The following is a 10805-nucleotide window of genomic DNA, read 5'->3' on the forward strand; positions in this document are numbered from 1 at the left end:
AGCTAATTTAGACCCCATCATTTTGGATGTATAGCTGGGATTTTGTTTACCAGTGTGCATTACTTTGAATTTATCAACACTGAATTTCATCTGTCATTCTGTTGTGCAGTCACCCAGTTTTGTCAGATCCCTTTGTAACTCTTCGCAGTCTGCTTTGGACTTAACTATCTTGGGTAATTTTTTTATCATCTGCAAACTTTGCCACCTCACTATTTACCCCTTTTTCCAGATCATTTACGAATACATTGAACAGCACTAGTCCTAGTATCGACCCTGGGGGACACTACTATTTACCTTTCTCCATTCTGAAAACTGACCGTTTACTCCTACCCTTTGTTTCCTGTCGTTTAACCAGTTACTGAGCCATGAGAGGTCCTTCCCTCTTATCCCATGACTGCTCACTGTGCAGATCCTATGGTGAGGGTACGCTACAGGAGTGTTTATCTTTCCCTAGATGAAATTCTTTTCATTGGAGGTTTAAGAATGAGTTGGACAAACGCCTGTCAGGGATGTTCTTGGCCACTTGGCCCTGCCTCAGCACAGGGGGCTGGACTTGATGACCTCTCAATGTCCCTCCCAGCCTGACTTTTCTATTCTTCTACGTGAGATCATCAGGAAGAAAGCGAGGGAGCAATAAGAGCCACTCAATCCAGGGGAAAACTTCCCCAGGTTAATCTTCTAGAATTAACCCAGGAAACAGTTAAGAACAAGTTTGAACCGATGGAGCAAAGATACACCTCTAGCGTCCAAAAGCAGCTTCTTTTGTATCCATCAATAGCTCCAGACAGACGCTAAGCAGCTGGGGCTCCCAGGAAAAACACACCGAGAGAAAAGGAGTAGATGAATTATTCACCATTGGAATAGTAGAAATTAGCAGTATTAAGTCATCTTGACTCCCTAAGCAGGACCAAGGCCCGACTGCGCTAGATGCTGTGTATACACAGAGGCTGGCTCCAAAGAGCCGACAGTCTAAATAGGGCAGATGAAGGGAAACGGGAAGTGACTCACCCAAGGTCACATAGCAGGACACTGGCAGAGCTGGGCCTAGAATGCAGGTCTCTTAGTTCTGTGCCACTGACTCACACTTTCTCTCTGTGCAAAAGGCTTTATTTACTTTGCTTTGCTAATGTATAACGAAGCCTTATTTTAGCACAAAATAGCCACGGGCTCCAAGACCCTGAGTTTGGATCTAGATTTTAATCACCTCAACATTTGGGGGTGTTTGCATCTGGGGCTTTGATCTGATTCTGTCTCACTGATTTTCCTCTGGGTTAGACATCACTGGAGATGTTTAAAATGCTCACCTTGCTAGCTAGGATGCAGCTTTGATGGGGCTGGGAGCAGCGTAGACACCTTCTGGGGCCAGGGCGAAGAGATCTACTAACTGTGGGATGTAACCTATCATTTAAATCAGCTTCTGTACTGGATGATTGGCAGGCAGCTAATGTGATGCCAATCTTTAACAAAGGCTCCAGAGGCGATCCCGGTCGATAAGCCTAACTTCAGTGTCAGGCAAATAGGTTGAAAGTCCAGGTACCTGTGACCTTGGGTGAGCATACCCGTTTCCCTTCTATCTGTTCCAGAGCTTGACTACCCTTAAAGTTAGGACGTTTTTCCTAATATCTAACCTAAATCTGTTTTTGCTGCAAGTCCTTTATTTCTTGTTCTATTTTCAGTGGCCATGCAGAACAATTGATCCCCATCCTCTTTATAACAGCCCATAATCTATTTGAGGACTGTTCTCAGGTCCCCCCTCAGCCTTCTTTTCTCAGTGCTAAACATGCCTGTTTTTTTGAACCTTTCCTCACAGGTTGGGTTTTCTAAACCTTTTATCTTTTTGCTGGTCTCCTCTTGACTCTCTCCAGTTTGTCCAGTTGTCCTGATTTACAGAGACCAAGTAGGGTCCAGTGAGTGTGTTGCAACTGCTGTTGGCTCCTGGCTTGCCACTCTCAGCGGAAGAAAGGCTCTCAAGGTGGTGATGGTAAATGAATCCCCAGCTATGCACCTTGGCACCAGGCAGAGAGCTGGTATCTCCGAGACGCTATCGTTTGATTTGGAATGTTTTCGTGTCCCTGCTGTGCACAGCTCCAAGGCTTAGCCAATGGTTTTGACACAGCCCTTTAATATGAAGACAGCATATATCCCAGCTCATCTCTCTCCCTGCATTTAAAAGGGTACCATCACTGCAGGATCCAGCTGCCATATAGAAACTTAAGGATCACGGTCATGTATGTCTGAAGATGGAACCAAGCTCTCCTCCCTTTTTGAAGCTGCGTTCTCAGGTGGGATTCATCGCAGAAGTGGGTTTTCCATAAGAAATGTTTTCATAGGTTCAGTGACGTTAAGGCCAGTCGAGACCACTGTGACCCTCTAGTCTGACCTCCTGCATCACACAAACCAGAGAAACTTATCCAGTCAGTTCTGGGCCTGCTACTCCATCACTGGGGAAAGCCCCTGTTTAAAGGCTGAGTCTTAAAAATAGCAAGACTCCAGTTCGTACAGCTGTCTGGCTGCTTTTTAATGCACAGCCAAGGGCATGCGCTCTTCTCCTCCTCATAGTGCCAGTGGTCCAGGATCTGGAGATGATTACACCACGGCTTGTGATGACACAGCATCGGTTATCACTCAGAGATAGGTGTGAAGTTGAACGGGCTGACTGTGTGTTTCATGTGCGCTCACTCAGCGTGTCCCTATGTTGCAGTGTGTTACTTTAAGGGCTAACAGAGGATCCGTGGGAAAGGAAATATACTTTAGCAGCTACATGCATGGTGAGGCTGGAGGGGAGCAACGTGGCTTCCAGGGGACTGGAAGGGAGGGGAGTGCAATAGTCAATGCAGGAGATGAGGGGCCAATGTGCTGGCGATGTTTTGAATCTCCCTCATCCCATCCTTTTCAGCATTTCTAAAGTGCCCATCACCATTGAACGTAGGGCCTGAGAATCATGATGAGTCTGTTTGAAGTAGGACCAGACATCTCTGCCCTCAGTATAAGCTGTCCTCTGTACCAATGGGCTTCTGGGCTTCTCTTCGGCTCTGTCACTCAAGGAGCCCTACATGTCGCGGTGAGTTTTGCACAATATTTTTGAACAATAGTGGGCCTGATTCTGATTTGCACCATGGCCCCTTTACACCCCTCTGACAGCATCCAGGAGCCTTAACAGGGGAGGAAATTACCGTGACACTCACTTGAAAGTATCTTCACGCTGCCAGAGAGGAGTGAGGGGAGGCCACAAAGATAAGGTGCTGATCCTTCTGTCTGGCAGGCAGGTCCCTGGTTTAGAAAGACCTGCCACAAGCTTGGCCTTGGGCTCCATCAGCCATAATATAGCTACCATAGCACAGCATAGAGAGAGAGGATGATACCTTTTATAGCATGGGCCTAGCCCATTAAGGCAGTGGTGCCCAACCTTTTTTGTCTGGCGGGCGCCAGATAATGAGCTGCGGAGGACTGTGGCGGTGGACAAGCATCCACTGAAATTCCACTGACAAGCAGCAACGTCAATAAGCGTTGCCGCCGAAATGCTGCCAACAAGCAGTATCATCCAGAGGCGTTGCCGCCAAAATACCGCTGAAAATTGGTGGCGACACCTCTGGATGACGCAGCTTGTCGGCAGCATTTCAGCAGATGCTCGTCTGCTGGCCAGTACACGGGCACACTTAGATGCCCCGGTGGGCGCCATGGTCCCTGTGGGCACTGCGTTGGGGACCCCTGCATTAAGGTCTCCCTAGGTGAGGACCATCTGGCTGGGAAGCCAGGGGAGGCAGTGGATCTCTAGTGTTAAGCTATCCTTCTCAAGAGATGGGCCACCACATGGTGGATTAGCTTCCCCTCCCTGTGACTTTTGCCTCCAGTCCCAGGTAGCGAGGGACAGTGTAGATAAAAGGAGCTTGACCAAAAAGTCAGGGCAATTCCAAACATTTCAAATCTGTACTGAAATCACTAGACACCAATGATCTTAGTTATTTTTATATTAGATCCTCTAAAATTACTTGCATGTGCCAGCACCTCAGCTCCTGAGCCAATACTGCACCTTGAGACAGAGCATAAATTCAGGAATGAATTAAATGCATGTGATAAACACCCCCTTGGCCTCCCACCATCTGCCTGGACCTACATCTCCACTTGTGTCTCTGCTGTCTTTTCTTGGATGTTTCGCCCTTACCTCATCTTTCCACTTAACCTCTTGCTTCCCTGTTCTCCATCACTGTCAGCATCATTATCAGCCTTCCAGGACCCTGGCTTGAGCTGGGGACTCATCTTTCATCCAGGCTTTTGCCAGAAGTCCATCTTTTTCTCTGTCTCTTCCCCCACCCCCATTGCTAAGACTCTAGTTCTTACTCTACTTATTTCCTGCCTCAGCTATTCCATCCTCCTTCTCTCCAGCCTGCCCATCTCCTATCCTTCCTCATTCCACCCAAATGCCAGATCTTTCTTCTCTGCTGCTCTCGTCTTGTATCCTGGTACTGGCTTCCGCAGTACAATTCTCCTCTTCTCTTTCCCTTCCAAGCTCTCCAGGACCCCACTGCTGACACCATCTCTACCCTTATCTCCTCCTACTCCTTAGCTCCCTAACCCGGCTGATCTCCTGCCTGCCCCCTTTGTCTTCTTTAGTCACTCCTGAATTTTTGCTTTTTTCTGTGCTGCCCCCATATGCTTGGAACAGCCTGCTGAGTGATGTATGCTGAGCTCCCTCCCTTTCCCTCTTTGAAAAAATGACTGAAAGCCCATCTGTTCCGTGAGAAATTCCAGCTGTAATGACTGTGCGCAGCTTTCTGTTTCTTCTGTCCTGCTTGTTTCCCCCCCGCTCCTGCCTTTTTTAGATGTGCGAACCCATTGAGGGCATGGAGCCCATTTGCTCCTCTCTTATAAAGCGCTGCATCCACCTAAGGTGCTATACCCATCGTCACAGGCATTTCCAATAGCCGTGGATTGGGGTTAAGAATGTCACGGTTGCCAAAGAAAGGAATTTTGTAAATTTCACAGGGCTCCCTCGCAATCTGCCTAATTATTTTTCTTCACTGTTCAGCAGATACTGCTGGCTCTAATTAGGACCAATCGAAGAGTCAAACTCATTCTGTCACGTCCTCTCTGCCCTTGCTGAAAAACCCTCTCAGATTGAGCGTGCGTCTGTGCACTCCCATACCTCCACATGTCCCCACAGCATGTGTGGATATTTTTACCGTGATGTACAGAGACATCCGTATCCCCATTAGGTCACATTCACCTCTCTCTCTTCCAAGACTCTAGGAGAAACTAGACAACTATGGAAAGCTTCCCTATGAGGAAACCTTTGTTGTGTGTGTGTGCGTTCATGTTCCTCTGAGGTCAGGGGCTGCTAGCCGCCACTGGGTATTTAGGGAGCAGATGTTCCCCCATGTGCCTGTTTACATGGCTCGATCCACTGCTCTATGTGCCTGTCTGTGCATGTTTGTGTCACTTGCTGTGCATGTGTGTGCCTCACGTGTGTCATGTCAGTGAGTTCATTCCTGCCCGCTTGGCACTCAGCCTTTGACAGCATGCCCAGTGCCCTGCAAAGAGCCCCCGGGGATGCTGTTTGCAAAGAGTGCAGGTCAGGAAGCTGCATGAAAGCCGAAAAGGCAACTTGGCTGTTTGCAGTGCAGATTACTGTGCATGCTTGTCCTTGCTCAGACAGCTGTTGTAATTAAATGAATTTCTTCACATTGAAAGGAATAAAACTTTGTTAGCACGGGTCAGCGATGATGCCTCTAGCGACAGTTAGCATTATCTTGGCATCTTCTTTTGTAGCAGGGCTCAGCTCTGGGCCTTCCCATGTCCAAGGATGTGTGTGTTTCAGGGCGTGGTGGTGATGGGGGAGCCCCAAGAAGGTGGCGTGTCCTGTTTCTTTCTCGTGTCTACGTGACATGGCATCACTGGAGAAGGCATGGAGCTTCCGGAGAATCCTTGTGCCTTTCTTAGCTGTGTCTTGGTAGCTTTGTTCAGACAAGCCTCACTGGGGTCCTCTGGGTGATCTAGAATAAATGTTGGCGTGATCATCCTTCTGTGAGGGCTTCTGCAGCCTGGGCTACGTTTAACTTTGAGAAGTCCCAGTCGCATTGAAGATGTCAAACTCGCTATTTGTTCCACCCTGCCCCGCTCACCCTCCACCCCAGTCTGTCCATGCTCCAAGGTTTGGGGGAAGGGGGCAAACGTGGGCTTGTATGGATTGCACAGCACATGGGGCCAGCATGGGTGGGACGGCGCAGGCATGGTATTACCAAGCAGAGCAACCTGTCTGCAAGCCTGAGAGTTCTCCAGGTCAGGCTGCTCCGCTCTGTGGCCTACTTAGCAGTGTCGGTGAGTGAGCTCTGGGAATCCCGGGCACCCACCTGGGTGGGAGGATCACGCCTGTCCTCAATCCTCACTGCTCACTAATGTACTGGCCACAGGGGCCAGGTGTTTGCTGTCAGTGAAAGGAACTGGGCATTGTGGAACCTTTACTCACTCCATCAGAGAGGGAAAACATCAGTGGAAAGTGACTCACCCCTTGCTGACTTTCCCCAGCTGCCCCTCCTCCTTTCCTTTTATTTTAAGCTCTCCAGTCAATATTTATATTGTGCCTACATGCAACATGCTCCTTTCCTTGGACCCATTCGTTAACGCCCCTACACAGAGATTGGTAAGTGCCATGCAAAGGCTCAGTCTGATTATTCCTGCTTTGCTTTCAATACAAAAACATCTTGTCCTTTTCCACCACTGAGCTCCTCTGTATCTTCTGCCCATATGTCGTCTAGGTGAGGGAGGAGACTGGTCTCACTGCAAGCCACCACTTGATCTTATGTCTGTGTAAGGCACGAATTTTTAACTCTTGCCCAGATTCTACCCTATGTTCAGGCTGCTTTGCATTGCACCAAAGCTGGCGTGGCTGCCTGGAGGAAGCTCACCCCAGTGCAGGGTGGCACCAGCGCACCAGTTCCTGCCATCAGGGTAGGGGGCGTGGCTGGACAAAGAGAGTGTGGTTAATGCTTTCATGAACACTGGTGATGCCTGGTTGTCAGGATGACTGCTTGGGCTGTTGGCAGCTGGCACCAATTAGGGTAGCTCTTAGGCTGCTCTAAATTATGCCAGGGGCTAGCCCAATTCACAGTCGCCCAAGAGCAAGGGAGAACAAAGGTAACTTTACAGCACTGCATATTGCCGAGTAACCCCTTTGGATACATCTACATCACAATGTAAGGCCAGTAGTGGAACTGGAGTTAGCAGACCCTGAGTTTGTTAACATGCGAGTTGAGCATCTACACTCATTCGTAACTTCAGGTTAGGAAGTGTTGAACTCTGGGGCTTCAGTGTCTACACTGCATTATGTGGGCCTGAGGCCAACCGCCCACATCTCAGAATTCCTGGCACTTTCCCAACATGAGGCTCCGCTAGCCCTTTCTTTGTGGTGCAGTGTGGGGAAACTTGCCAGTCCAATAAACTTGGCCATCCAGAGGACAAAGAAAGTCAGCTCATGGCGTTGTGGGACTCCCAGAGCATGAATCCAGTGAGGCTGCATCTACACTGCAAAGCAATAGGACTTGAACCCTGGGTCCCTCCGTAGGGTCCTGGGACCCCATGAGTCCGGGGTTAGCCTGATTTGAGAGTAGACAGAATGGGGGTTAGGCTTGCGCCTGATTTTAAACTCTGGACTTACATTGCAATGTAGACATACCCTTTAGCCACAGCTGAAATCTAGGCTCCTGTCCTGATCATAAGAAAAGTGACTTCTCCAGGCAGAGAGACCTTCTGCTTTTTTATTCAGAGATGACTTCTCATTCCTTCCCCTCCTCACCCACGTTGATAGCTCCAACACACACCTTTCAAGGACTGAACTCTGCAACCCAGAGTCTTGGAATGTCAGAAAATCTCCCCACGGATTTAAGAGTAAAATGCCCACAGGAAACAGGTGGGCATCATCTAAGGACTCTTCATTTTTCCTCCTCTGGGCACAGAGCAAATGTTTTTGAAGATCACATCAAAAGTCGAGGCCATGTACTTCCTTACTGGACCTATTGCTATAGGTATGTTGGATAAACTTCTCCTCTCTCCGGTGCAACTTAATTGATGTAAGTAGAGTTGCACTGGTGTAATTGGAAGGAGAATATGTCCCACTGACCTGACCCTACTGAAAGGAATTGGTGATGCTGCCAGGGACCGTACAGAGACTTACTTCTGCAGGGTGTGCCGTGCCTTGGCTTCGGGTTCTAAATATATATTCTAATGACAGCTTCTCATTAATCAGATCCAGCATCTCTACTCCCAACTATCAAAGGGGCAGCCGTGTTAGTCTGGATCTGTAAAAGCACCAAAGGGTCCTGTGGCACCTTACAGACTAACAGAAGTGGGTATGCATCCGACAGAGTGGGTATTCACCCACGAAAGCTTATGCCCCAAAACTTCTGTTACCTCACCATGACAGGCTTAAGTAATCCCCACAAAGATACCATATAACATTGAGGAACAACCCTTCCATGTTAGACGAGAAACAAGAGGTCTAGTCTTCTCCAAATCTCTCCTCAGTGTCGAGTGAACGTGAGCTCTTACTGGGACATGCTCTAGTGCAGGGGATCCTGACTGCTCCTCATGGCCTGGTGGAGCTAGCTCTCCTTAGACACATGTATTGATGCAGAGCTTATGGAATCCCCTGATGGGAGGTTTTAAAAACAGAGATGCTCTGGGTTTATTCAGTCCTGCCTCAGTGTAGGGGGGTGGACTAGATGACCCTTTGAAGTCCCTTCCAACCCTACATTTCTATGATGCTCTGTGTTGAAACAGTTTCTGAATGCCAGTGCTTTTAGCAGCAAATGCATGGAAGCAAACGGCTCTGCTCCTAGCCCTGCCTCCTATTCAAATCAGATGTCAAAATGAGGAAAGGATGCTCTTAACTTCTGCCAACTTGTGTTAGGTTGGCTTCCACTGGGTGAGGTTTCCTCTCCCTCTCCTTATAATCCATGAAGATATGTGACATAGCATAAGCTAATATAATGGGTCATGCAAGGATTTACATCTAATTACTACAGCTTAGAGTCCTTGTGGAAGGATGATTCATACTTAGTGGAATATATTTAGTGGCTAAGGAACAGCTTGGCTACCCAGAGAAAAGAGAATGTTAAACTGCCCACCATGGAGCAGCCCAGGCCGCACTCCATGGGGGATGTGAGTTCTAGTCCCAGTATCCAGACACCTGCCTTCAGAAGATGAAAGCCTACATGTAAGGCTTACGGAAGAAGATGTGTTCACCCCTGGGGGGTGGAGGTGCATTGAGCCACATGCATAGCCCTTACTGACTGGTGTGGGGAGAGGAGGATCTTCTTGTCCTTAGATGAAGCATGTTGCCATGACGGTATTCTAGTTCAAGGAGGAGTGTGCTGGCACTCCCAGCCTGGAGACACCCTTAGCACAGAGCAGACTGAAGTGGAGAACATTCAGCCTGTCAGAAAGATGAGAGGTGAAAGCCTCACATTCCTCTCTCTCTGTCTTCCACCTCTCATCTCGATTCTGACTGCTTCTTGGCCTACCTGGCAAACAGGGTCGAAGGGCAGGCAACCAATGTGCAGCATGTGGAAGATCTTGCCATGAGGCAGGATGCCATCAAGCCCCATAAAAGCAAATACCAGGGTGCTGTTGATTGCGCTATGTAACACCTACATCAGTCCAGGCACATTGTCCTAGGACAGGGAGATAGTTGCAGAAGGCTGCAAAGAACCTAAGGCTCATTCTTGCAGTCTGTATTCATCTTAATTCTGCTTTTTAACCTCTCACTGTTTCCTTTAGCATTTTCAGCAAAAGCATAATTGCCCACCAGTTGCATGTACTACTTCTTATGGGTCTCAAGTCCACCTCAGCCCAAATTGTCAAAGGTATTTAGGTGCCTTAAAGCCCATTTATTTAATGGGAGTTAGGCACCTAAATCCCTTTAAGGATCTGGGCCCTCCTGCTTTTTTACCCCCTAATCTAAGCAGTGCGGATCAGTTGTCACTGAGCTCGGCAGTTGGGGGGGGGTGATGTTGTAGCTCCCTGTTTCGTGTTTCTCAACCACGTAAGTTATGTAACCACAATTAAAACATGATGTGGCAAATGCACACCTTGATACACAGCAATACGATGCTTTCACTGATGTATCCCATTGCACCTGAGGCAAGTGGTACTGGAACTAGGGGTGCTGGGGAGGGGGGCTGTCACGTCCCCTGGCTTGATGTAGTAATAACGAGCACCAAGTACAGGTTTCCATCAGCAGCATCCCCACTATAAAAGTTGTTCCAGCCCCCCTGCCAGAAGTTCCACAGGACTGATTCTGTGCTACACCTTAAAGGGGTGGGGAAGGTGACTTTAAGTTGCCTTTGTGACTTCTGAATTCTGGGCCTCCCATACAACCTCAGTGAAAAATATAGATGCCTCAGGGGCTGCTTTAATTGGTAGCAGCCTTACCTGGGATGCCTCTGGGCTGGGCTGCAGCCTGGAGCAGCCCAGAACTCCTATAGATCCTGCTCTTTTCCCACCTCTAGCCCCACTCCTGCTAGATCACCTATGGTGGTAGTGCAGAAGGCTGGACGAATGGACCAGAGAATAGCCTGGTGGCTAAAACTGTTACCTGGGCAAGTGCGTTCACGTCCTGCTCCACCACAAACATCCTGTGTGACCCCGGGCGAGCCTAACAAAGGTATTTAGGTGCCTATCTCACATTGCGTTCAATGGGCATTAGGTACCTCAATATCTTTGAGGATTTGGGCCTTAGCATCTCTTTGTCTCAGTTCCTCACCTGTAAAATGGGAACAGCAGTGCTACCTTGCTTTGTGGTGGTGTCATTA

The 10805-nt window shown here is 48.6% G+C and overlaps 1 long non-coding RNA gene across 1 annotated transcript; it reads left to right on the forward strand.

Annotated features, from left to right (window-relative positions):
• Nucleotides 1–2704: 2704 nt before the first annotated feature.
• LOC142047268 (uncharacterized) lies at nucleotides 2705–6002 on the forward strand. The gene is made up of 3 exons (XR_012656458.1): nucleotides 2705–2768; nucleotides 2897–3061; nucleotides 5816–6002. It is a non-coding gene; the product is annotated as an uncharacterized LOC142047268 (long non-coding RNA).
• The last annotated feature ends 4803 nt before the right edge of the window (nucleotides 6003–10805 follow it).

The sequence above is a fragment of the Chelonoidis abingdonii genome, chromosome 9, assembly GCF_003597395.2.
Source record: "Chelonoidis abingdonii isolate Lonesome George chromosome 9, CheloAbing_2.0, whole genome shotgun sequence".
NCBI lineage: Eukaryota > Metazoa > Chordata > Testudines > Testudinidae > Chelonoidis > Chelonoidis abingdonii.